Source organism: Podarcis vaucheri (assembly GCF_965113315.1).
Source record: "Podarcis vaucheri genome assembly, chromosome: 1".
Classification (NCBI taxonomy): domain Eukaryota; kingdom Metazoa; phylum Chordata; class Lepidosauria; order Squamata; family Lacertidae; genus Podarcis; species Podarcis vaucheri.
This window is the reverse complement of record NC_138759.1, coordinates 95,226,474-95,253,503: the sequence shown is the minus strand read 5'-3', so window position 1 is coordinate 95,253,503 and position 27,030 is coordinate 95,226,474. Positions and strand designations below refer to the sequence as shown.

At 40.9% G+C, this 27,030-nt stretch overlaps 1 protein-coding gene across 14 annotated transcripts in view; it reads right to left on the bottom strand.

Moving 5' to 3' along the window:
- Positions 1 to 27,030, bottom strand: part of KALRN (kalirin RhoGEF kinase) — a 508,727-nt gene that overhangs the window by 334,664 nt on the left and 147,033 nt on the right. Inside the window, exon 1 of one of the 14 annotated variants that reach the window (XM_082234893.1) lies at positions 2,290 to 2,405. The exons of the other annotated variants lie outside the window; for them this stretch is intronic. The gene's annotated coding sequence lies outside the window, so the exon portion shown is untranslated. Of the gene's footprint in view, positions 1 to 2,289; positions 2,406 to 27,030 lie in introns of those variants that run through there. 14 annotated transcript variants of the gene reach the window in all.

Genomic DNA, 27,030 nt, shown 5'->3' with positions numbered 1-27,030 from the left:
TTTCAGAACCACCCATGTGAACACACAACCACCCATGTGAACACACCCAAAGATGCGTCAGTGCAAACATGTTTAAAGTACCGTATCTACATGCAAACTATATATATTATAAATAACTTGCAGTGCTGTCTCAAGCAAAACACAACACGCTTATGAGGTTGCTTCCTGGTAAGCATGTCCAGAATTACAGCCTGGGAAGAGTGTGCTGTCAAACACTTTGAAAGATTTGGGAAATTCAAGCAGAGTGTTCCCACAGTCTTTACTGCAAGAAGAGGACACTTGCATAGTAAATCATCTAAAACCAGGCTCGCTTGACCTGCAGAATTTAATTAGAATCTTTGGCTGCCTAGCACTTTTCCTATTTTATTCCTTTACTAACTTTAAAACTTTCTTATTAACTTGTACAACTTTACAACTTATGTGTGAAAATGAAAAATCCAGTTTCATATATATCAGGAGGTTATGTGTTTAATTTCCTCCTGGCATGCTGACATTACAGAGTTAACCCTTTAATTGATATTATTTGGGGAAGTGGAGGAAATCTATATTACAGAAGTGCTGTTTCTAATTCTGGAAAGAACTTCCTCAAGAGTCCACACAACCTACAACGCCTCTTACAATTTCATGAATGTCAGCCTATAGCTCTCAAGATGTGGATGAAATCCATCTCACATTATCCCTGACTACTGGCCATCTGGCTGGAGTTAACTTGAATTTATTTCATAAAATTTATATACTGCTTGTTGATCAAAACAACTACAACAAAACAACAACACAAGTCAAAACAGAAGTACTACAGCCCTGATCGAAATTGTCCATTGTGTAGTGTATTGCAAGAGAAGACTGAACCTTCATGCTCGAAGTGGTTTTTTTAAACAAAAAACAAACAACCCCAACAACAACAGCTTAACAGAACAATTCAGGTATGTTGTCTCAAGGAAGGGAGGCAGGAGAAGTCACAAACTATAAAATAAAGTGGTAGTTGCAAGATCGATGAAAACTCAAGACTACTAATCAGTCTGACTTGAAGGAGAAAATACTATTTCAAAATGTGGAAAGTTCAACGAGGTGCAAATTGGTTGCTGGAAATGTGTACAACAAAGCTCTAACAGTGAAATTTTGAAAGCGAAGAGGGGAAGCAGCTGGGAGAGTCTGGCAGAGAAAGGGTTCACACACACACACACACACACACAGAGAGAGAGAGAGAGAGAGAGAGAGAGAGAGAGAGAGAGAGTCATCCCCTGCTGCTGCTTCACTAAAACTGCAGCTTCCCAAGTAAAAACTGTCTGGCCTTCAATGCACACATTTGCATATAATGTCTAGTTTGTCCCTTAGACAGTGAAGCATAACAGTTAAGTCCCAGTCAGCAATCTTGGAGCTTTTAAGGGAAATTTTATTCTATATTACTTTTGCAGGCTGGATTGTAATGAGAGAACAGAATTATTTTTTATCTAGAGAAACTAACTTTACAGTTATAAATAGAAGACACCTTACAAACGCTCAGTGGGGGTGAATGCCTACATGTGGAGGAAAGCATCATCATGGTGGAAGGCTCTACCACCCTGACCCACATGTAGAAAGCCCTCCATTTGCACAGCTGTAAAAGCAAAAGGGTTCTCTCTGTGCATTGGGGAACCTGTCACACAGAGAACTACCTACATGTGTATATTCATGGGGGCTCTCTACAGATGGTCTAATAAACACATGTAAGTCTGGAGCAGACAGGGCCAGGACAAGACACTTTGCTGCCTGAGGCAAAGATATCTCCTGCATTCCATGTATAAAGCAAGACACACACCACCTGCCCAAGATGGCTGCCCAGTCTACCTAATGGTGGTTCCGGCCCTGGAAATGGATACTGATACTCCTCCCCTGCCCCCATCTGTAAAGTTGTTGCTGTTTTTACCGTATTGGACCGAATATAAGCCGCACCTCTATATAAGCCGCATCTTTAAAATTGGAGGGGGGGAGAAAAAAAAGAAAAAATACCCAAATATAAGCTGCTCTATTCATCGCTGCTCCTGGCTGCATACTGGGCGGGGAGGGGGAGCTACGCTGCGTTGCCAGCAGCCTTTCCCCTTCCTTGCTCTCTCCCTTCCTGGCCTTGGGGGAGAGGACTGGGGACTACATGTGAGGTCGCGAATATAAGCCACACTTTAACTTTCATAGTTGGAATTTGGGGAGAAAGTGAGGCTTATATTCAGGCCAATACGGTAAATGTTGGCACCTTTTAAGTGTACAACAGAGTCTGTCTCAAGCACTTGGATGCTTAGATTCCTGGGAGTTTACCTTAGTGAGGACCTCACTTGGAAAATCAACATAACTCAGGTGGTCAGAAAGGCCCAACAGAGACTCCATTTCCTCAGGGTCTTGCAAACGAATAATGTTAAACAACTGATGAACTCCTTTTACTGGTCCACAATAGAAAGTGTCCTTTCATATTGCATCACAGTGTGGTATGCTGGCATAACAGCCACGGACAGAAAGTCTCTACAGAGGGTGGTGAATACAGCACATGATATCATGGGCTGTCCCTTGAGTCTGCTAGAATCTAGCGGCTAGATGACATTGCAAGGGATCGTTGCCTTAGGAGAGCGAGAAAAATTCTCAGGGATGACTGTCACCTTTTTAATCTTCTACCCTCGAGCAGGAGATGTAGAAGTATAATCAGCCGTACCAACAGGCTAAAAAATAGCTTCTATCCTTGGGCTGTTAGGCTGTTGAATGAAAAATAACATAGCGAAATTGACTTGTGAGGTGGTGTTTTGTTCAATAAGAGATTGAGTGTTTGTGGGGGGAGGCTCGTTTAATTCCATTGTACACAGGTTGTACAATGACAATAAAGGTATTATTATATTAAATGTGAAAATAAAACAGCAATTCCCATGCTTTCCAGATGCTGTGGTTTTCTTGAGGTGATGCTGATGTGACTGAACTAGTAGATGACATCACCCCCAGAGAGCACTCTTGTGGTGGTTTGAATTGCTGTTTGTCAAGGTATCTCTGTGGTGCAGCATCTCTCTCGCTTTCTCCAAACTTAACCCTTGTTCTTCATTCCAGACAAAAAGGACCAGAGTACGCATGTAACAGAGTTTGCCCCTATTCATCCTTTCCTCCCCTCATCACTGTCTCCATCGTTGTGTTACAACAGGCATAGGCAAACTTGGCCCTCCAGATGTTTTGGGACTACAACTCCCATCATCCCTAGATAACAGGACCAGTGGTCAGGGATGATGGGAGTTGTAGTCCAAAACATCTGGAGGGCCGAGTTTGCCTATGCCTGTGTTACAACTTGCTTCTCCCTTCCTTTCCCTCAGCTTCCTCTGCTGTGTCACACTCATCCCTGCAATATGAAAATTAAAGCAAATCTCCTTTGATATATTATTTTTACCTTGTGTTGGTTAAGAAGAACATAAGATCAGGCCAATGGCCCATCTAGTCCAGCTTCCTGTTCTCACAGTGGACAACCAGCTGCCTGTTACACACATAAAACACCTTTTACACAAATGATGCAATTAAATCATCATCATCAGTATTTCTTAGTTCTGACTCTATGAAGGTTTCAGGCTCCTCACTGAGGAAAAGTAGTTGCATTTGCTTCATCGGTTCCCCTTGAAGCCTATCGCCAAATTTCTCTCCCCCACCTATTTAAGCCACTTTGAGAGTCCAACAGGAGAGTGTCCTCCCCCCCCCACTCTAAGACTGCTGCCACAAAACAACATAATGTAAAGCCTCCCTCCTCAGGCAGCATGTGCATCCTCCCTCAGCAAGGCTGGCGCCTTACTCTTCCTATGCTTGGATAGCCCTGGAGATAGTTAGCATTAATACAGCATTAGAAAAAGCTGTGGTTATTCTTGCAAGAGAGCAGCCCGGCTCAGAAAAGAGCTCCCTAGAGAAAAACAAAGCCAAATAACGGGGGGGGGGGGGAGTTCTTCCGTTTACTGGAATGTTCATTATTGCCAGCAGTGTTTCATAATGAAAGGAAAGTACAATTGAACCTGTATAATGAATCAATAGTATTGATTAGTTGTTCAGTTTAACTTATTGTAACAAATCAATGAAGCGTATGAATTGGGGGCAGTGGGGGGGGAGAGCTTTCTACTGTCATGGAATTCTACAAGCAACTCTCTGTCCCCTCCCCTCTGTTATGGACATTTTCATATTGCTGGCCTTGTTCAAAAGTTTAAACATTAGCGAAGCTGTGCTTGCTAATCATAGTGAAAGATGAAAGCGCAGCTAACGTCATATGGCGTAATTCAGAATTGATTTCCTATTATGATAACATTTCCACTGAGGCCAGCTGTGGTCTGCTTCTTCAATGCACATTTAGAGTAGAGTACAGCTCACAGCCTTCCCATCACCCCTCTTCCAAAATAAGCTTATTATATTCTCATTTATCATATTTGTATCCGACCCTTCCTCTGAGGAAATCAGGACCAATATACATGCTGTTATCTTTACAAGAAACTTGAGAGATAGGTGAAGCTGAGAGATGGTGATGGTTAGTTCACATTAACATTCTGACTGTAAACGTAAATGCATTGAGTCCCTCTCATTTTTCTGCACCACCATGGCCACTGGTCATACCATTTAAACTTTTTTTGTAGTGGTTCAAGCCACTGTACCCTAAGAAAGGTGAAAACAGTCCTTAGAAACAATATACCAGGGAGTATGTTTTCTTTTTACTATTCCAGACACTCACCCTATAACAAGCATCACACTTCTCTCTCTTGCTGCCAGAACAGCTTTGTAGCTGTTTTTAAATAGTTTAATTATTATTTCTAGTACATGAAATGACAAGGAAGGGTCAGTTCTTACCTTTCTGTATGCATAAGGACTCTTACATCCCACTAAAGGGGAGGGGAAGGGTGAAAATAGCACTCCCCTGAAGATCTTTTGCAGTGGAGGCTCCTCCTTCCAACTATACTGTACAGTGGTACCTCGGGTTAAGTACTTAATTCGTTCTGGAGGTCCATTCTTAACCTGAAACTGTTCCTAACCTGAGGTACCACTTTAGCTAATGGGGCCTCCTGCTGCCGCCGCACAATTTCTGTTCTCATCCTGAAGCAAAGTTCTTAACCCAAGGTAATATTTCTGGGTTAGCAGAGTCTGTAACCTGAAGCATATGTAACCTGAAGCGCATGTAACCCGAGGTACCACTGTATAAATTTTAATTGACCAAATGGTAAACCCACTCCTTATTTCTTTTTGAGGGTTGCCTTTTAATCCTGTTGCAAGGTATTCATAATCTGCAATCCCACATTACAGCTGGTGAAACTGAGAAGATAACCAGCTGGCTCCTGATTGCAGGCAACTCATAGCAAAGCTGAGAAGTCATAGTCACAATGTTATTAATTGCTGCCAAAATACTCAAAGAAAATCTTGTTCACACTGCATACAACTAGCCTATGAATCCAACCTTCAAATGGTCTGCTGATAATGGTAGCACAGCACAAGAGAATTGCAAATAAACACACACATATTGAATTTGTAGGAGATAAAAATCAATTACTGTCATAGCATGGATTCCCAATGATAATATTCCTTTATTATATTGTGCTCTAACACAATATAATTTTGCCTAATGGTTCCACTCTGACAAGACTGGGCAGAACAAAGTGCAGCGGATCTATTTTATTCTGACACATGTCGAGAGCAAAATTGCAGGATCTAGAAAGATCTAATATAGTAAAGACACCCAATGTGGCCTCAAGGGGCCCCGAACCTCCAAGGCAATGTTGGACACCTTAGAGCAGATGAGGAGGCCTAACCCAGGGGATGCCTCTCAAGATGTACTAGGTCTCTTTGAATCTGCTACAAGGTCTGCAGTCATGCAAAGGGGGTCTCAAGGAAGGCTTAGGTTCCAGGAATGGCCTGTTGGGCACACACTCCATGTGTTTCCACAATGGTTCAGAATCACCAGAGCCTGCTCTGGAAAGGTTTCCACCCCAACTGGAAGCTATGGTTTAGGCAGCTCCTTGTGAGAATCAAGCAGAGACTTCTCTTCTTCCTCCTGTCAGCATATCCTTCAGTGGTCACACATGCCACATATCTGCCCACAGTTGTCCCAGATTGAAGGGAACAGCTATATTTACACCCACCCACCCACTCCCCACCCCGCTTTCTGAAATGGATCTCTATAGCCCTATAGCCCTAAACCTGAAGCCAAGAGGAGGCATAAAAAATAAGCTGAATTATTATGGTACCTCTGGGTGTGAACGGGATCTGTTCCGGAGGCCCGTTTGCAACATGAAAAGAGTGCAACCCGCAGCGGCACGTCTGTGCATGCACTGGTTGCGATTTGCCGCTTTTGCGCATGCGCGTGACATCATTTTGCACGTTTGCGCATGCGTGAGCGGCAAAACCCAGAAGTAACCCTGTCCGGTACTTCCGGGTCGCTGCGGGACATAACCTGAAAGAACATAACATGAAGCGGATGTTCTTTCACATAACATGAGGTATGACTGTACTAAGTTCTATATAAGCTACTATATAAGCTTATATAATATATAAGCTTTATTTTGTGATTTGGGTTTCTGGAACAAGGATAAGCAGGTGAGTGGAGACATAAGCAGAAGTTATTTTTTTCTTGATTTTTTATCTTCAACTAAGAAAGATACCGTGAGCACACCCCTTTTACTAAAACTTGGGCTGAGCATGTGCTCAGAGGGACCTGCTCCTCAATTTGAAGGATGTGGGGAGCCTGCAGTTGTTCAGACACTCAGTAACATAAAACTTTACAGGTATGAGGGACTATTTGGATGGTTCACCCACCAGAGACTAATGGATTCCTATGGAATCCTTGAAACTGTGAGGAATTTTTGTGTCACCACAGCTGACGGTTCTGCTGAAGCCCTGGGTCCATCTCTGGAATGAGAAGGAAAATCTCTCTCAAACCATTTTCAAATCTTAAAAAATAAAAAAGATTGTTTGATTCCAGCCAAAGGCTATCCTGTACTATTTCCATAATAATGACTGTAGCTTCCAGAAACAAAATTCACAATCCCTTCTATGCAAACATAATTTAAATTGGGTTAACAAAAATGAAATATTTCATGGAATTAAAAGTAGGGGGGAAAGCCAGTGGTATCTTTGGTCCTACAGGGTATTTTTCAGCAGACACTGATGATTAGTTGTAAAACCAATGACATTGCTATTTCACTCTCACTTATTATTCTAGTCACTGAACAGCCAATATCAGAATCCCTGTTTTGTTCTATGAATTCCACTAATTTATTCTTTATTAATTCTAGCACATCATCTTTATTAAGTTACACAACGAAGTAATTATGTGGTTTTACTGAAAATATAAAAATACAAATTAGCTTCTGTCAGTAATTTAAATTCATTCTGTGATGGTGTTTCAACATCTTTGAAATTAACCAGTACAGACTGTGTGCAATCAGGTGGGACGAGTCTGCCCTTATATAAATAATGATTATATAAAAGGATGATTAATATTTTGCTTATGTAGCACCTTTCATCTCAAAAGGACTCCTGAAGCACCTAAAAGTTATACCTATGTGTTTATGTAGTGTAAATCAGAATAATATAGGTATACTTAAATCCTGAGAAATCTACGTTGATTAAGTCAAAGCTAAGTATATGTAAATCAATAGGATTTAAGCAAATCAGTTCTTCTCTGGATTGCACCCATGATTTATAAACCCAGTGCTCTTTTTCTAGAAAAAGAGGTGCCAGAACTCACCATGAACGCCTCCCTTGTTCTCTTATAATGGCAATGACGTCCACCTGAGAGGTGCCGGAACTGAGTTCTAGAACGTTCCAGCTGAAAAAACCCCTCTGTATAAAACATATACTTGCTGTCTACAGATCTTTCTATCTTGTTTTTATTGGATGCAGAGGAGCTCAGCTTACAGTCTTCAAATAATTTTTAATATAACTCCCTACTTTTAACTCAAACCCCCCACTGCACATGCTATTGCAGCCTCCACACGCTGGTGAACAATTATACTGAATTGTAGCCTGATCCTATGCATTAGGGTTAAAACATTTCATAATTTCTCCCTTCTTTTCATTTTAACTCGAGTTATATTACTGTATATCATAATGAAAACAGCTAAAATTCTATATATTTTCTAAAACAGAATCAAGTCTACAAAAACTTACGTTATAATTATTTTCTTAAGTCTTTATGGTGCTACAAGAGGAAGGTTCTTTGAAGATTTCAGAGCCTTGCTACCTATCAAAATTCTGAACAAATTCTTCTTTTCCACTTTCAGAGCTGGTCTGTTTTAAAAAGGGAATCCTATAGGGCTACACTTCAGTAGCACTATGTAGATTTGAATGCAGCATTCATATCAAAGTATAGCATCTTTAAAACTCTTCCCACAACCCCAGCAAGAGAGTACTCTACTGGGTGTAACAAGCTGTTCCACAACTGTGTTTTTAGCTTGCATGGCAGCAGTACTGAGCCAAGCGATTTGAACATACCAATTATGTAGAGTGCTTTTGAAAAACAAAATGCCTTTTTGCAAGGGACACTAATGGAATTTTAAGAAATGCATTCCACGATTTCTGCATTCAAAACATTCTTGGATGTGCTGCACTAAATTTAAACACACTTCTCTCATAATTTTTCTACGTTAAAAATAAAAAAAGTCTCACCTGAACTCTTACAACCAAAATATCAATAAGCACTTTAAAGTTTCTCACCAGCAACATTTTAAATTCTGGGCACATAGTTTTTAATAATACATTTCTCAGTCTTCAAAATTAGAAGTGAAGTGAAGAATTCACCAAGGTTTAGAAGAAGAAAAAGTGAACACTGGCAATCTTTCGCTAGACTATACTAATCTTCTTTCTGATCTTCTGTTTTCTCATGTTGTTCCCATCACATCTACCCAGGGCCAATAGCAAGCAGTGGTGTGGCACCTCATCTTTCCCCCTCTTGGTAACTGACTATGATACTCAGCCTTGGGAAGCCAGGTGAGCAACGCTGTCCCCCATCCATGTCTTCCTGCCATCCACTACTGTCCAACAGTTGCCAAAAACACCCACCTCTCTTGCCACTTTGATTATATGGTTTCCTGTCCACATTTCTGGATCTAGCACAAGCTCCTTGTCCTTTCCTTCAAAGCCCTCCAAGGCCTCCCCACCCTCTTATCTCTCCACTCTTATAACCCAATATACCCATGTCCATTGTCTTGATTCTTTGAGCTTCATAACCCTCTACCATCTGAACATCTCCTGCTCCCTTGAAAAACTCCACCATGTCGTCGTCGTCTTCTTCTTCTTCTTCTTCTTCTTCTTCTTCTTCTTCTTCTTCTTCTGCGATCACTCGTAGCTGAATAAGATTGTCTTCCATAAACACAGTTTTAACAATGAGTCCGTAAGTGACTGTGGAGGCCAATTCTGGATCCACATGTCCATCCACAGTGGGGACATTGGTTTCTGGGCGGGAGTTGATCATGATGTGGGTTTGCCAAGCATGCCTTCCTCTTAGCACATTTCTCCCTTGCGTCCTGAGTTCGAGTGTGTTTGAAAAGCCCATGAATCCCTTGCTTGCAAGTGCCTCTCATAACAACTGCCTGGAGCCATCTCTGGTAGTTACTGCCATTCTATCTTAAAAACCCCTATTTTTTCGTGAGGCCTTTGGCTCAATCCTTTAGTTTTCTCATGCCCTATGGTGCTTAAGGATGTGTAACAGATATAATGTACCTTCTTTCTGCATTCTTTAGTCCTGCTTCCACTGCTCTACCCTTCCTCCTGTTACCCCCTTCATCGAATGTTAAATTGTAAACTCCTCGAGAAAGGGATCTGACCTCTGTAAAAACAACATGCACCTGAAGTTCAGTGCTATATTTTCAGACTTGCTTCTGCAACCATTAGGATTAGATTTATTGGTACATAATTGAATTCTCAGAGACATAAACGTGGTGCAAACATCAAATGTGGTGGGGTGGTGGGTAATCACATGTTGCCCGGCATTACTCCAGAATGAAGATTTTAATCTCTAAATGAAATATATGCTCTGCATCCCAGAAGATCCATGGTTTAAATTCTGGAATGTTGCAAATTATTACAGTATCTGTGCCTTTAAATAAGCTGTGAGCAGGAAAATTGTCACATCTGATGGTATACATAAATATCTATCACAGCTATAAACTGCAGAGGATAAAGCCATTTCCCTCTCTCTAGCTGTCTGCTGAATGCTGAAAGCAAGCCACAGAATAACTTATATGTTCATTACATTAGCTGTAGGAATCCATTTTATTTTTTCTCAAAAGCAGCAGATTTCTTTAAAGCACTGAATAATACTGGAAATATAAAATTAATATTTGTCTTTAGATTATGATTTTTATACTAAACAAGTACTAAAAAAAAAAAAAAAGCAATTCCAGTGTTACCACAAGGCACATTCAATTCATTATAACTAAAAAGACCCACGTGGCCAGACATGAAGGGGTTGGTGGGGCTCTCTGTATTTGCATCCTATGCATTATTAAATGCAGCTTTCAATTTGTTGTTTGAAACCCAATTATCAGGATCCTATTTATCCCCTCCAAGGAAGATGTCTGTAGCTTTCTGAATGTAATAACTGCAATATATTATGCTAATTAAGCTCTAACAAACATTGCTTTTGTTTCAGAAGGATGAATGAGGTGCCTGGTTGGTGCAATTAAGCTCAGGAATTGCCCTTCTGTAGTCTTATATACATTGTGTATATCTGTCATAAACTGCAGGCAGAAGTAGGAAATAGAGAATATATTTGATCAGTAAACAGGAGGCATTTTAACTGACACTAGCAAACACAGTTTCACATAGAATTCTGGCAAATATACACACTGCTCAAGCATCATTTCTCTGTGCCTCCTTATCCCCCTCCCCACCAAAAAGACCTTGCCTGCGCTGAAAAGCTAACCCACTAATTGGTGTGTTTAGTTTTGTTTGATGTCTTTGTGTGCAGCGAAATTCAAAGCATGTTTCCTCAGAAATAAATCCCACTGACCACAGTGGAACTTACTCCCTAGTAAGTATGCAGAGGATTGCACAGCTAAGCTCTTTACACTTTTAGCTTCCTGTCTGAATCTGTAGCCAGATACAAATATATGTATCCACATATATTATATACACAAGAAGCAAATGCCTTTTAGACCTACTCCATACCCCTAGGATCTAATGAGAGTTATTCTGTGCACACTTACTCACATACATCTGAGAGCCTGAAAATGAGCAACACTGGCACCTACTATTCCGATCGCATAAGAATAACTTGAATAGCACCTATATAAGGTGATCTGAATATTTGCTACCTCCTCTTTTTTCCTCCATCATAAGATTCTTATAAGGTGCAAATGGAGATAGCTTCACCATCAGTCAAATATATATGATGATTTTGTGACATTTTGATTGGCCAACAGGGTTAGGTATTTCCCCGATATTATTTTTTTAAAACGTGAGCCTTTGCTTTTGCTTTGCACAACAGAAACAGTAAATTTCAAACCTCTCTTATTCAAGAATGCCAAATATGCTACCTCCCTCACAATAGTGTTTAACTAGGTGACGTAACCTCAAGCACATTATCTCACATGTTTAATGGTGATTATTAGGAAATCCCAGCGTTTGCAATTCTCTGAAGGATTTTGCCTCACACAAACAAGTGTGGGGTGCTGCCTGGAGTGTCTGGAGGCGGTTGGAGGATGGATGGCGGCAAACAGATTGAGATTGAATCCTGACAAGACAGAAGTACTGTTTCTGGGGGACAGGAGGCCGGCAGGTGTGGAGGATTCCCTGGTCCTGAATGGGGTAACTGTGCCCCTGAAGGACCAGGTGTGCAGCCTGGGAGTCATTTTGGACTCACAGCTGTCCATGGAAGCACAGGTTAAATCCGTGTCCAGGGCAGCTGTTTACCAGCTCCATCTGGTACATAGGCTGAGACCGTATCTGCCTGCGGACTGCCTCGCCAGAGTGGTGCATGCTCTGGTTATCTCCCACTTGGACTACAGCAATGCGCTCTATGTGGGGCTACCTTTGAAGGTGACCCGGAAACTACAACTAATCCAGAATGCAGCAGCCAGACTGGTGACTGGGAGCGGCCGCCGAGACCATATAACACCGGTCTTGAAAGACCTGCATTGGCTCCCAGTACGTTTCCGAGCACAGTTCAAAGTGTTGGTGCTGACCTTTAAAGCCCTAAATGGCCTCGGTCCAGTATACCTGAAGGAGCGTCTCCACCTCCATCGTTCTACCCGGACACTGAGGTCCAGCACTGAGGGCCTTCTGGCAGTTCCCTCACTGCGAGAAGCCAAGTTACAGGGAACCAGGCAGAGGGCTTTCTTGGTAGTGGCGCCTTCCCTGTGGAACACCCTCCCACCAGATGTCAAAGAGAACAACAACTACCAGACTTTTAGAAGACATCTGAAGGCAGCCCTGTTTAGGGAAGCTTTTAATGTTTGATGTATCACAGTATTTTAATATTCTTTTGGAAGCCGCCCAGAGTGGCTGGGGAAACCCAGCCAGATGGGCGGGGTATAAATAATAAATTATTATTATTATTATTATTATTATTATTATTATTATTATTATTATTATTATTATTGCCATTCTGATGATTTCATCTAATAGCAGGACATAAAACAATCACACCTATGAAACTGAAATGGTACACAGATACATCTAGAACTCAAAAAAACTTTTTAAAAACTATGTATTCATACAGAATTCTGAATATTGTCACCTGTGTTTGAAGAATTATGTTTGCAGGCTAATCTTAGCTACAAGCAGTGCTTTTTTCTGGGGGTACTCAAGGGCACACAGTACCGGCACCTTTTTTTTCTAGAAGAAAAGCACTGGATATAAGTAAGGCATCATGGATCTCCCATTAGATCTTATTCTAATTTCACTGCAATGTACAGAAGGAAGGAAGGGATTATGTTTTATTACTTCTCAACAAGCCACAATCAGAAAGCCAGTAACACACCATGACATAAGCATGTGGCTTGCTAGGCAGCAAGAAACCATAATTTCTGGCTCTGATGTACAGTGGTATAGTCTAGCATTGTGATATACAGTGGTACCTCGGGTTACAGACGCTTCAAGTTACAGACGCTTCAGCTTACAGACTCTGCTAACCCAGAAATAATACCTTGGGTTAAAAACTTTGCTTCAGGATAAGAACAGAAATCGTGTGGCGGCAGCACGGCGGCAGCAGCAAGAGGCCCAATTAACTAAAGTGGCCGCTCAGGTTAAGAACAGTTTCAGGTTAAGAACGGACCTCCAGAACAAATTAAGTTCTTAATGTGAGGTACCACTGTAATGTGAAGACAAAGATTCCTGGTTTGTTTATCCTCCTTGTGCCAGAGGAACAGTGAAATAGAAACGACATGTCAGCGTACACCAGCATACTGCTTGCCCATTGCTGAACTGTGGTAATCCAGGATGTTTGGCTCGTTGTTACATGTGAATGCAACCAATATCTAATGGCAGACAGAAAGCCACACCTGTGTTTTTGTTTAGTCGTGTCCGACTCTTCGTGACCCCATGGACCAGAGCACGCCAGGCACCCCTGTCTTCCACTGCCTCCCGCAGCTTGGTCAGACTCATGTTTGTCACTTCAAGAACACTGTCCAACCATCTCGTCCTCTGTCTTTATTGTGTGCCATCAGCCTTGAAGAGGCACAGAGCCCCCACCAAGCTCATTAAAAATAGTCGTGACAAATTATTCCAATAATAGCATTATTTTGCTTTCTGTGGAGACGATGTCAATGCTGACATCTCATTACTTCAAAAGTTTCTTTATTGATCTATTTTACTTTTAAGGAAAAGTAATAATAAGTTAAAAAGCCTTACTGATTATGCAGCAGATTTCAACTCGAATAATCTAGCAATCACTATAAATGCATACCAAGAAAAATGAAAATATGTTTACTGAAAAAATGTGTTATTTATTTAAAGCAGCCATTGTATTTTAGAGATTGTTGATTAGTGTTTTAGTCTTTTGGAAACTTTTTCTTCTCACTGCCATTCACTCGCTGCCATGTAATGGAGGCTGGAGAGAAAAACTGCATGTCATCTCAAGGCCAAATATAAATTCCTCTGGTGTGGCTGCTCCAAACAGTGGGCATGCTGCCAACTCCTATCATCTGGCAATTAAGCCTCATTTTCCTTTCCACGTCACTAACAGAGATGTTAAATAGGATTTGGTCCTAGCAGTGAGCCCTGAGGGGGTTGCCTTGTTACTGCTTTCCACGAAGTCTTGCAGACGTTCACCTGAAGGCCTGTGTGAGAGAGCAGTGATTCTTGACGAAAAAAAGTCCGACGTATAACATGTTTTCAGCTGCGTATTGAGAGGTGAGTGCTTGATTTATGAACAAGCTGTAAATGGAGTGTGCTGAACAGAAAGCCCTTTACATGCACACACTCACCCACAACTCCACATACCTTATTTTTAACTTCCCCCACCTCTACTTTGTTCCTCGTGAGCTGAGGACTCTGGTAGGACATATTTAAAAGTCAGTCTTGGGAAATAAATATGGCTCTGAAAACAAAATGTCACAGGGATTGTTAACAACCCCCAGTTGTCCTGACCTTAGGGCCAACTTCTGAGGTGGTAAACCTGTGTCTGAGCTACAACATTTCAGACTGTAAGTGGGGGTGAGGGGATTGTGTGACTGAATGCTCCTCAACTGAAAAATTCATTCACGGGTGGTACATGCGAAGGCAGGAAAGTATGTAGAAAGGGATTGTGGGGCTGTACTGGCCTTATTCCTTGGCCCTGCCCTTGTGATTCACACCAATATCATGTAAGCGTTTGCTCAGAGCCATCTAGTGTAGAAATGTAGTGGCGTCCCCACCTCAGAAGTGCACTGTGGGGCCAAATAGAAGCAGTACACCCTTTCTACACACATACAGAGAGCTGGACTGGAGGGCAGAGCCACAATGCATGCAGTCTTTGAACACATGGAGGTCATCTGAACGCTCCTCTTCTCAATGTGAACTACGCCAATGCAAATGTCCAAACTTTGGTGGATGTGGTCATGGGAATGCTGGTGACCTCAAATCAATTTTTGAACACATAAAATAAGATATATTAATGTCCCCACTTTTCAGATTACTAAATGCTTACAATCACATTTATGGGACTGTCCACATTCACCATTAGTGTACTGAATTTTAGGACAATCACTAAAGGTTACTTGGACTGGCAGCAATCACATGAATAGCGACACTCAGCAAATTTCAGATATTTGCTATAACATGCCTGGTTTTTTTAGTGATCTCAACAGCTTTCAAGGCATCTACTATTATAACTGTTTTCAAGGTATCTACAATTGGATGGATAAGCTGATTTCAGTGAAGCTGTACTGTATACCATATTTTAAAGGTTCCCAGATGAAAATAGGGACATTCCTGTGCATGAGTCCCTGTGACTAGTGGTGGAGCCTAGAAGCAAGGCCTGGTGGACAACAGTAGAGAGAACACAATTCAGTCTCATATGAGCCACAAGGAGAAAGCAGGAACCAAAGGGGGCAATCAAGCCACTAATTTCAAAAGCAGGGGAGAAGTCAGATACTACAAGGCAAGTCAAATACACATAATGTGCACATAATACACACATATGCACTGTGGTTTCTTAGCATTGAGGCTACCCTCTCCCCCAAACTGACACTCTATATGTTTTGGATTACAACTCCTATCACCTTTTACCATTGGTCATGCTGGTGGGGATTGATGTGAGTTGGAGCCAACTGTGATGCCAGGCAAGGAGTTCCTCTATTAGCTACTCTGTACAGAATTGGGACAGTTAGATGTTAGGGTAATTGACACCTTAAAAACAACAACAGATAAAGTCATTTTCCCCATTTGAATATAATGTTGGATGTAATATTTTAATATAGAGATAATCTCTATACCATCACTTCAGAGCAATCATTTTAATTACTTCCCCTGTGGTTTTAAAATCAATGGGAACTTCAGATAGAGATTAATTTATGTCAAATCCTCTATGACTTTTGCTGTAGCAGCATATTTACTAAACAAGGCCTGTTAATTATATTAAAGTAACCCACAAATGAAGATGTATAGATCCTCATCCCACAAGGATAGGTCTTCCTGTGTTGATGATACTCTTCTAAATTTGAAAAAAAATAAAATAAAGATGTCTCAACCTCTCGTCTAAAGGTGGAGAGGTTCTAAAAGGAAGCTACCGCAGAGCATACACACAACCATTTCCTTGCCAATGTACCAGAAAGTATTATATCTGAACTGCTTAAATAACTGTCAAGCTACTTAGGTCAGGTTTATCTTTCGAGGGCCACTGTGTTTATCCGTCTCCTCAGGGAAAAAAGGAGTCTCACATTGCAACAGAGTAATAGGATGCAGGGTAGCCCTATTGTCAGGGGTTTTCTTAGATGCATATAAAACTTCCTAGTAGAGAACTAAATGAACATAATTGTGTATATATATACACACACAAACACATAGTGTCCATTTTGAATATGATTATTGTGAATATTTTTAATATGTAAAATATTTTTAAACTAAAAATTGATGGCTGTAAACATGGAGAAGGTGCTGTGTATCCATTTTCAAAACATGTAGGTCCTAATGTAGAGATACATCTATGTAGCAATATAGTCTGTATAGCCACTAATTTTGATATACTAATCATATTTAGTAGGAATTAAAGCCAACCCAAGCCTCTTCATGCACTAATTTGAGGTGGGAGGAGGAGGACAGGTTAGCCCTCTTCCTTCTGTCCTCAGATTGTCATCAACCCACTGCTTCCTTGGATCCAAGTTCAGCATCAGTAGCGGCATCCACTCCAATTGCTTGCATGGAGAGATCCAGTACTAGGAATCACATGATATTGCACTTTTTTGTGCTCAACCAATTTCTCAATATAGTGGATGGCAACTGTTCACATCCTCTATGTCGATTGACAATATGTTTAAACTGAGAATGCTTTTAACTGCAAAAAAAAAAACCCCTAGCATTAACATGCAATTGAACCATTGGCTAAAAAAATGTGGAACCTCTAATATTTAATCACATCAGCAACAAAGAATTGCACTGGAAAGCTTCTCTGGATCTCAGGAGGATTCATAAATTAACAAAGAACACATCAAAAATGTTAATTTTGTTCAAAGAAAGTAATTAAAGTTTTCTTCTAGGGCTGGCTAATGTAAGACCTTTAACTCACCCTTCTCTCCTGGAAAGAGATTTGATTAGTTCAATATATGCTACATTTCTGGAATAGGAACTTACTGCCATCTACTTGCAATGTCAATTGATTACTAATGCTTATTAACATTTAAAACGAAGTAGATTTGATCACTGCAAAACCTGCAAGAAAGGTTGCTTTTTAAATTGTCAGACAGAAGAGATTGGTGATTCATTTTCACTTGGGTGAAAGAAGTTCTTTTGGAGAAATGAGGATGAATAAACACATGAATGGAATATGAGATTTAGCAGGCAAATACTTATGGGCTCTCTCTTGTTATGTTGCTTTCAATCAAACATGATTGAATTTTATGTTGCCAGTGTACGTTAGATTTTCAATCTACCAATGTAGGAATAAGGACATCAAAAAAGAAGACTGTTGTGTTTGCAGTCTGGAATTAGTAATGTAAAAAGACAGTGAAAGCTCAGTACATGGTCTGCAAGGGGATATGAACAGAGACTACCTCTGCTATTAAGCATAGCAGAGCCTGGCCACTCTAGGCGACTGACAGCACATAAAAATTGTAAAACATTAGACATAAAAAATTTCCGGATACAGGGTTGCCTTCAGATGTCTTCTAAAGGTCAGAGAGTTGTTTATTTCCTTGACATCTGATGGGAGGGCATTCCACAGGTTGGGCACCACTACTGAGAAGGCCCTCTGCCTGGTTCCCTGTAACCTCACTTCTCACAGTGAGGGAACCACCAAAAGGTCCTCGGAGCTGGACCTCAGTATCCGGGCTGAATGATGGGGGTGCGTACGCTCCTTCAGGGTCATCACTGGGCCATCAGTGGCTACCAATGATGCTGAATTATCTCGAAATGGTGCAAATGTTAAGTGCTTGGCGTGTCAATGTGTGAAAAGCAAACTTCAGCCTCTTCACTTTTCAATACTCATTGAAATAAGGAACTCTTCTGACCTTCCATTATAGCTTTCAGATGAAGTTTATAGAACTATAAACAAGCAAATGTTTCAGTCAACTAACAAATGACTGAAGTGAAGAGGTTAATGAAAACTCATTTATTCCCCAGACCACTGATGAACCTTGGTGTTGCTGGCATTTTTTCTAACCCCTTGATTTCACCAAGCTTGCCTTCTTATGTCTCCATAAAACTAGAGAATGACAGCTGGTGTGTTTGATGGAAAGAAGTTGACTTTGGGCTCTGCGTGTCTGGGGTTTTTTCTCCCACCACTACAGCTACCATTTAAGGTTTGTGCCTGATAAGTGTGGCAGTCTTTGGCATGAGACAGAGGGCAAGAGTTTCAGCTGAGGGTAAGCAACTGGAACATGAAACACTGATGGAGAAGACACTTATGGAGCATGAGGTGGAGACCAGGAGAATGGGTTTGCGGGAGAGGCAAATGATTCCATATGAACAAGCTTTACTAGTCTGATCACTGCTGAGCTGTAGCAAAACTATAGGAAAGAGACCTTGGTCCAGTGTCCATATGTTTATGAACCAGAGCTCTCTTGGACTTAGAGGTGATTTAGCTTCTATCTTAAATTCTGAGTTGGACCCTTCTATGAGATGTGGCAGAAGCTGGGGGAGACCATAATGCCTGGTGGCCTTGGTTCACTGACCCCCTGGATAACCATAATATCCCTAGTACCACCTACTCCTCCATGCTGTGCTTCTTGGAGATGCCACAGCCCCCTCTGCGATACTGAAAGACCACAGCTGCAACTTCTACAACACTAAGGTAACAGCAGAAGGGATTTCTAAGGTACTTTCTGAATACACCCTACCAATTGCTTCAACTGCAGAGAGGTCATGATCTGCAGTAACTGCCATCTTCCCATGCATTTACAATAGCTAGTCTTGCTGCAGACGTTAGGTTGTGTGTGACTAAGACCGAGCAATACAAAAAATTGCCCTTCTGTGTTCTTGGAACAGCTGCTTGCTTTATTTCTAAGAGGTCTTGACCACTTTTCCCCTGCCAGCATCCCTGTATAAATTGCTATGTGACAGGCAGTAATTCATATGGTGAATATTTTTTCCAGCATAGAGATGGGAATACTACCCCTGATGAATTTCTCTCTGTCACACAGTTGTTAAAGGCAACAGTGCCCCTGCCTAAATTAAGAGAGGTAACTCTGTGTGTGAATAAACATACATAATAAAGCCACTTTGGGTTTTCATTTGGAGGAAAAAAAGGGTATATCATTTATAAACCACTTCTTATGGTATAGGATCCTGGGTCTGTGAGCATACATAATAAAATATTATTATTAATTATTAATTATTATTATTATTATTATTATTTAACAATTGAGCCATAATTAATTTGATAATTATAGATATGCTGGAGGAAAACACTAAAATGAAATACTTTTTTCTCTGTCCACATTGAATTGAATACCATATATCATTATAAACTAAGGCACCTATGCAGAAAACTGAAACTCCAAACCTGAGTCATGAACAAACTGGGCTTTTGCTAGGTTTTGTCAGATTTGGCATCAGTTTTGGTCTTACAAGAAGCCACTACAGTTAACATTCCCTACAAATTCTCAGTCTCAACACTACACTCTGCAGCAATGTGTGACAGCTGCCAAAAGCAATTGCCGTTAGCTGTGCAGGACTTTGTCTGTAAGCAGGGAAGAGTGAGAAAACTGCCAGATACAGGGAGCTGTATTTTTCGAGAGGAGCAATAAAAAGGCATCTGTCCTGATTAACTGGGCAATAAGCAGCACTGTGCAACAACAACAAATCCAGCATTTTTTCCAACCATCAAGTAATGAGAAAAGAAACTGCATTTGAAAATTATTGAAGGAGAAAGAAAATTTTGGTAAAATCATCATAGATGAGGTGAGGGTTTGTGTCATACTTATCTTACCTTTATTTAGAAAAAAATGTAAACTGTGTAATAAATCTCTAAGAAGTATACATAAAATAATATAAAACAATGATCAGTAATACACATATAAAAAGCAGCAAAATGATTAAAACAAAGCATATGTAATTAGATTATATGTCTAGGTAGATTTCTGGCTCTCCAACAGTTTTAATGCAAATGTGTAAAACAGTAAAGCAAGGGTTTCTTACTATTGTTAATACGTAGGGAATCCCAAAGCATAAATGCTGGCACACAGAAGGATTCCTTACAGATACAGAACCAAAGTCATATAGCACTTGGCAGGAATCTCCTGAAAAGGAGCTCCCATAAGAAACCAATCTCAGAGTGTCTTCCAGTTGGTGCCAAATTTAAAGCCTCAGTTGCTCAAGGAATCATAAAGCACACACTCAGAGGTTCCCAAACGTTCCTTTGCATCTGTATCTTTACCTGTTGCACACCTGACATCATTATATAACAGGCATGGGACAGGTAGGTATGACTTGCAAAACAGAGCCTCATGGGCCAAATTAGAACCTTTGCTGTGTCTAATTTGGCGCACAGGCAAGAGGTTTCCCACACATGGCTTACTAGAAGGAAACACACACACACACACACACACACACACACACACACACACTTCAGCACTTTGCAACACTACAGTGAACTCAAAACCCAGCACCCACTTACATTATAAAGTGCCCTGAGAATTAAGCTGATTAATGAAAGCGTAAGGAAGCAGAGGACCAATGGTCAGATTCAGTATAAGGCAGCTTCCTATGTTCTTATGTAGGATAGCAATAGCATAGCTACTGTGCAACCCAGTCATGACACGCCACCTGGTTTGAATGAATCCTGCTAATAAATTAGGCAGCTCCAAAGGTTTACTGAGCAAATAATGAAGTTATATAACTATAATGCATTATAGCTGTATATAATACATATATACCTACACAAGCCATTGGCAAAAACAAAACAAACAAAAAACCCCAAGTCAAATATTCTCAGGTGATAAATGCCTGCTTAATAACACATACAGGGAGAATAACACAGATATATTTCAATATTGTGTGCAGGGTCTGTTCTGCCTTATGTGTGCTCACCTTGCAAGCTTATTTATTGTTTCATACTCTGATCTGCAAGCCTACCTTTGTATCATTTGTCTCTGTCTATCTATCATATAGGAAAGATATATAGTACTTTGTAAATTCTGAGCCCATAAAAAGGAGTTACCATAGCAACAGAGCATTCTTGTTTTGTATAAACAAGAAGCAGACGACAGAGGTCAGTAACATGGATAGCACAATAAGTCTTCTCCAGAGAGGTGTTTCTCGGCTCCTATTAAGTTGCTTTTAGATAATTAATCAGTCTTGTAATCTAGCTGGACATGTTACATGCAATTTATTTGTTTGTTTTTAGATGAGTAAGTGGGGTCTCTTGTTCAAGTTCATACTGATGAAGATGCAATTTGATGTCCACCTTTCTAGCTGAACTGACTGGAAGATGGTGAAATGGAGAAAAGATACCAGACTGCTATACTGAGCACAGAGGGTAGTTTCAAACCTACAAGATCTGCTGTGTTCAAATATTTGAGAAGCCTAGAGCAACCTCTAACCAGGCAAAAGTCAAGCCTTGTTGAAGTCATCCCAACCCCTCTCACTTCAACATTCCCTATGCTGCAATTCATCTTCACAGTTCCAACTTGGTCCATACACATCCTGGTATAGGAGGGTTACTATGAGTGAGGCTACTTCCAGCCAAGCATTTATTGTAGGATCATTGCCTTTCATGCAAGCCATGGGGGGGGGGGGTGTTGCAACATCCACACAATGACAATGGCATCAAAGTGCTTTCTCTTGAAGGCCACTTTAAGGGATTGGGGTAAATTGTTGGATGTGTAACTTCTATAGTGCTGCACTGTGTTTAACTCAGCCGATCTATCACTTGCAGGGATAGCAAGTGGGAAGATGGAGATGGTGCCTGTCTTTTTAAAACCTCTGTGGTGCAAAGAAATAATGCAATTCCTTACCCGCCTCTCACTGCTGCTGTGTCAAAGCTAAAATTTTACAATGTAAGTAAATGGCAGAGGTGAGGGGGCACCCCAAGAGAAGTTCTTATAAACTGGGAATTATGAAGAAACTTTGACCATATTCTTGCCTTCTGCCTTCTTTATTACCCATGAGCAATTATTGACTCCATTCACAAGGCCGTTTATTCAATTTCCCCAACATTCCTCTAACTATTAGTTTCCACATTATATTTTAGCTTCCACCCAATGTACAAATCACTTCTGGAAATCTAGCAGAATATAGTGGAAGTTTAAGCACTGCGTTTAAGCATTTCTGTGTTAACTGCTTCTGGAAATAAACCAATTGCAACCCCCACTCACCCAGAAAATAGCAGGAGAAAACTGATGGCATTTGGGGCAGTATACTGGTATATGGTTATTTTCTGCCATTTTCATGAGTGAATCATGGGGAGAACAGAAGAAAGGACATGTGAAAAAGGGTGGGGGAGTAGCAATGTTGTTCTATGACATTCATTGTGCCACTCTATGCCTGCCAATGTGAAAGTTAGCGTGACGTGCTAAATATAGGTCAAAAAGCCAGAGTTCCATAATGCAACAAGTGCAGCAGGGTGAAAGGAATATTCATGAACAGGACAGAAGTGCTAGCATTATAATCAGGAAAATTAACGCAATATTCCCCATGTCTGCATGCCCCCATTCTAGCTCTCTCAACAGGTGTTGGGAACATTTTGATAGATCAACAGGCTACTTCAAGGGATGGAAGGTATCATGACAATTTTCACTGGGCTTATTTTTCATATGTGTACACCTTTCCCATAGGTTAATACTGCCATACAATCAACATGTCCTGACACTGCCATTGTTAGAAGCGGAAAGCAGCCCTTAAGGATTCCTACATTATGATTTTCATTAGCAAGTGATAAATTTCCTGGAGTACAGATCTTGTTTCATATTGATCGTGGTGGGGAAAAGAAAATTACAGCGGCTGAACTTCAACATGCCTTTCAGAAAGAAACTTGGCAATCCAGGTAAGCGAAAGTAACTAAACCTCTCTCTCTCTCTCTCTCTCTCTCTCTCTCTCTCTCTCTCTCTCTGTGTGTGTGTGTGTGTGTTCTTACCTTTTCTATTGCTGCTCCTTATTTCAGGCACTGTCTACCACTTGCTTCTAAGAGAAACCTCAGTGGATCTTCATCCTGACCTTGTAACTTCTCCTCTTCCATCTGCTGCTAAATTCACACTGTGTGAAGATTTGTAGGTATACCAAGTCTCACTCTTGGGGAATAAGATCCTTTCCGGCTTGCTGCTCTATTCAGTTCTTTCACACTGTTCCTTAAAAGAGCAGAGATTTCAAGAGCATTTCATAAACTCTCTGAATGCTTTTGTGCATGGTTTCCTTTCCTTATTTCTCTTATTTTAAAAAGACTTTTAAGTTGGCAGCACTGTGAAGTTGGCAACTTAGTGCTACAGTAGGGTTGCCAACTAAACAGAAAAAATGGCCTGACTTGCTGCTGCTGCACTGTTAATTGTAGCTTGATGTAGAATGTTACAGGTGAAGCTTTTAATGGAGATAATAATGTTTATCTTCTAGCACACATCAGGCTGCTGTTAATGGCACAGCTAAAAAGACCCTCTGCAGCTACCAAATTTCTAGACCAGTTTTGTATGTGCAAATCACTTATACTCTTCAGTCTACGCAGCCAAGAACTAGGAAAACTGGAACTAGGAAATACCATCCAGATAATAAAAGAAACTGGTAAACAGATTTTACCATGGTGGGAAGAACTGTTTCAAGTAATAGACCTAATTTATCTCCTGCATTTGGGAGCAGAAATGGATATGTCACCCCAGTCAGTTTTGCTAATGACTTGGCATGGCCTTTAGACTTTTTGTGGCCTAACAAGGTTAAGTAACACCATCCTTCTTTGGCCTCCTTACCACCACCTGTGGCACCACCAGGAAATGGGACACACATTTCTCTGATAGCAGCAGACATTTGCTTTTAATTTTTTTATCTTGCCATATGCGTCAGCTGATCTCTTGTTGTGACTTAAAACCTTAATGACATACAATAATACAAATCCTAAGCCAAAATATTTTTAAAAATAGCAAAAGTATGTAATCAAAATATTAAAAACAACATGGAGATATAAATTAATAAAAAATAGAAGTTAATCTCCAGGTAAGTTGTATCACTAGCTTTAAAATAAATCAACTACTCTCTCATCTGCTAGAAGAGAAAGGTCTGTATAATCTTCACAACAGAGCAGGCTTGATGTATTTCTATGAGCAGGGAGTTCCAGAATACAGGTAATAACATTCAAGCTTCATGAAGCATCTGCTGCCAGTGGTTCGATTAAATAATTTTAGGATATGGACTCAACAGTCTTAAAAGGTAAAGGAACCCCTGACCATAACGTCCAGTCACGGACGACTCTGGGGTTGCAGTGCTCATCTTGCTTGGCTGAGGGAGCCGGCATACAGCTTCCAGGTCATGTGACTAAGCCGCTTCTGGCAAACCAGAGCAGTGCACGGAAACACCGTTTACCTTCCTGCCGGAGCGGTACCTATTTATCTACTTGCACTTTGACATGCTTTCAAACTGCTAAGTTGGCAGGAGCAGGGACCTCACCCCGTCATGGGGATTCGAACCACCAACCTTCTGATCGGCAAGTCCTAGGCTCCACCCGTGTCCCTCAACAGTCTTACAGGAGGCTAATTAATTCAGGGACTGCCAACCTGGTGCCTGTGGGCAAAGACTTTCATTGACATTCCCAGACACAACCCTAAGACTCTGAGCTTCAATATTTATTAAAAGTAAATTTCTAGTCCCCCTAGAAAGAAAAGTAGGAAGCAAGATGTGCAGGTACTCTTCTGAATTATTTCTGTTAAATGAACTAACCTAGTTACAACCAGGTGTGTTTTTTCCAGCCCATGAGTTAAATAAGAGCAATGATTGATAAGTGAATTGTTTGAACACCAGGCAATGATGCTAACTTCCAGGTAAGTGGATACAGGATGGCAGCCTGAGCTTTGGTTTAGGGTTGGCACTGGGGAGAAACAGAGTTAAGCCTTGCTAGCATGCAAATACACTTATGGGGAAAGTTTCACCAACACTGTATGGTAGATTGGCATTGGGGGAAATTGTGCCTTTAACAGCTATATAACCATCAGGGCCAATAGGGTTTATCATGGTAAGCAAAGGGTTATTTGTGTATAATTTCAATTAATTAAGAATGTGTTAAGTTGTTAAGTGACACTTGGGCTATGGTGGCTCATGGCAGGGCCTTTTCAGTGTCTTCCCCCAGGAGGTTCAGATTGCCTCCTCACTGGGTAGCTTTTACTGGAATATGAAGACCCATCAGCATTAGTAAGTAACCAAATTGTTCAGGCTTAAATGTACTGCTATTGTTCCTGTTTTTAGTAATTTTTAAATATATATTCAATTGTCCTTTATACATAGCCTCAGTATACACTGTACTGCCACCCAGCAACCATTCTGATGAAAGATGGCTGATCAATTAATAATAATGATATTTTTAAAATCCATTTTTTTAATAATAAAAAACCAGCACTGTGAAAATAAAACCAAAACAGAGCTGGAAATATGAAGCATTAATGGGTGCATGTGACATGCTGTATTAATTGGACTATGATTGATTTTTATTTCTGCAGTCTTGTGTTGCTACACTAAAACTTTACATCACATGCCAGCAAAACAACCTGAATTTTCATTGTGTAAAACTAAAGAAACCTTAGCAGCAAAGTGCCTCACTAAAGCTTAGGAATGGATGAGGACCACTTGGGGTGGTTTTGTTCAGATAAGAACACCTGTGGGTTGGCCCTATTCTGCTGCACGACTTCACTTACTTGGCTTCAAGCACTGAAAACAAAGAGCCCTACATGCATTTGGAGGCATGGGGAGGACAAAATATGTAGCACCACCCTGAGCCATTATGGAAAGAACACAAGAGCAATTTCACCTGAATGGCAATGACTTAACTCAGTTCCCACTGTCTAAATTGGTGTGAAGCACTTTTCTGCAAAACAGGTGGTCTATAGTCAGGGCCATGTGCTTTACAGTTCCTCTGTATAGGTACAGAATGTGGTATTACAGATAGGATTAGCATTTTGAAAAGACCAACTTTCATTTAAGAATTTTTAGAAAACTCAAGTTTCTAGCCCTTATGGCTACACATATAGGTCTGAAACTGCTTGGACAATGGCACAAAGTGTGGTTTGCAGTGCGTGAGATGAAGTGCTTTAGCACCCTGTTAGCTCCGTGGTCTTTGCCACAGCTATCAAAAGTACATTACACAAAATAAGCCTATGTAAAAACTCCTGAATTTATCCAGGTGATAGGATTCATAATTATCCTCAACCTCTCAGTGGATTTCAATACCATTGACTATGGTGTCCTTCTGGAGCAACTCTCTGAGTTGCAGGTGGGTGGCTCTGCTTTGCAGTGGTTCTGGTCCTACTTGGATGGTCATTTCCAGAGGGTGATGCTTGGGCAGAGTGCTCTTTGGCCCTGTGGAGACTTCAATGTGGGGTCCTCATAATTTGATTTTAGCCGCTATGCTGTTTTAACATATACATGAAACTGCTGAGTTGGGTCATCTGGAGCTTTGGAGTACGTTGTCAGCAATATGTTGATGACACACTGCTCTACTTCTCCTTTGCATCTGCTGGTGTGACAGTGGATGTGCTGGACTGGTGTCTTACCTCAAGTAATGGGCTGGATGACAGGCAATAAACTGAGGCTCAATCCAAACTGAGGCACTGTTAGTGGGAGGATTCCTAGACTGGATGGATAGAAGGCTGTCTGCTCTTGATGGGTTATACTCCCTCTGAAGTAGCGGGTATGTAGCTTGAGGGTACTCCTGAATCCTTTGCTGTTGCTTGAGGTTTTGGTTGCCTTGGCACAGAGTGCTTTCCATAAGCTTCAGTGGGTGGCCCAGCTGTGCCCCTCTCTGGACAGGGA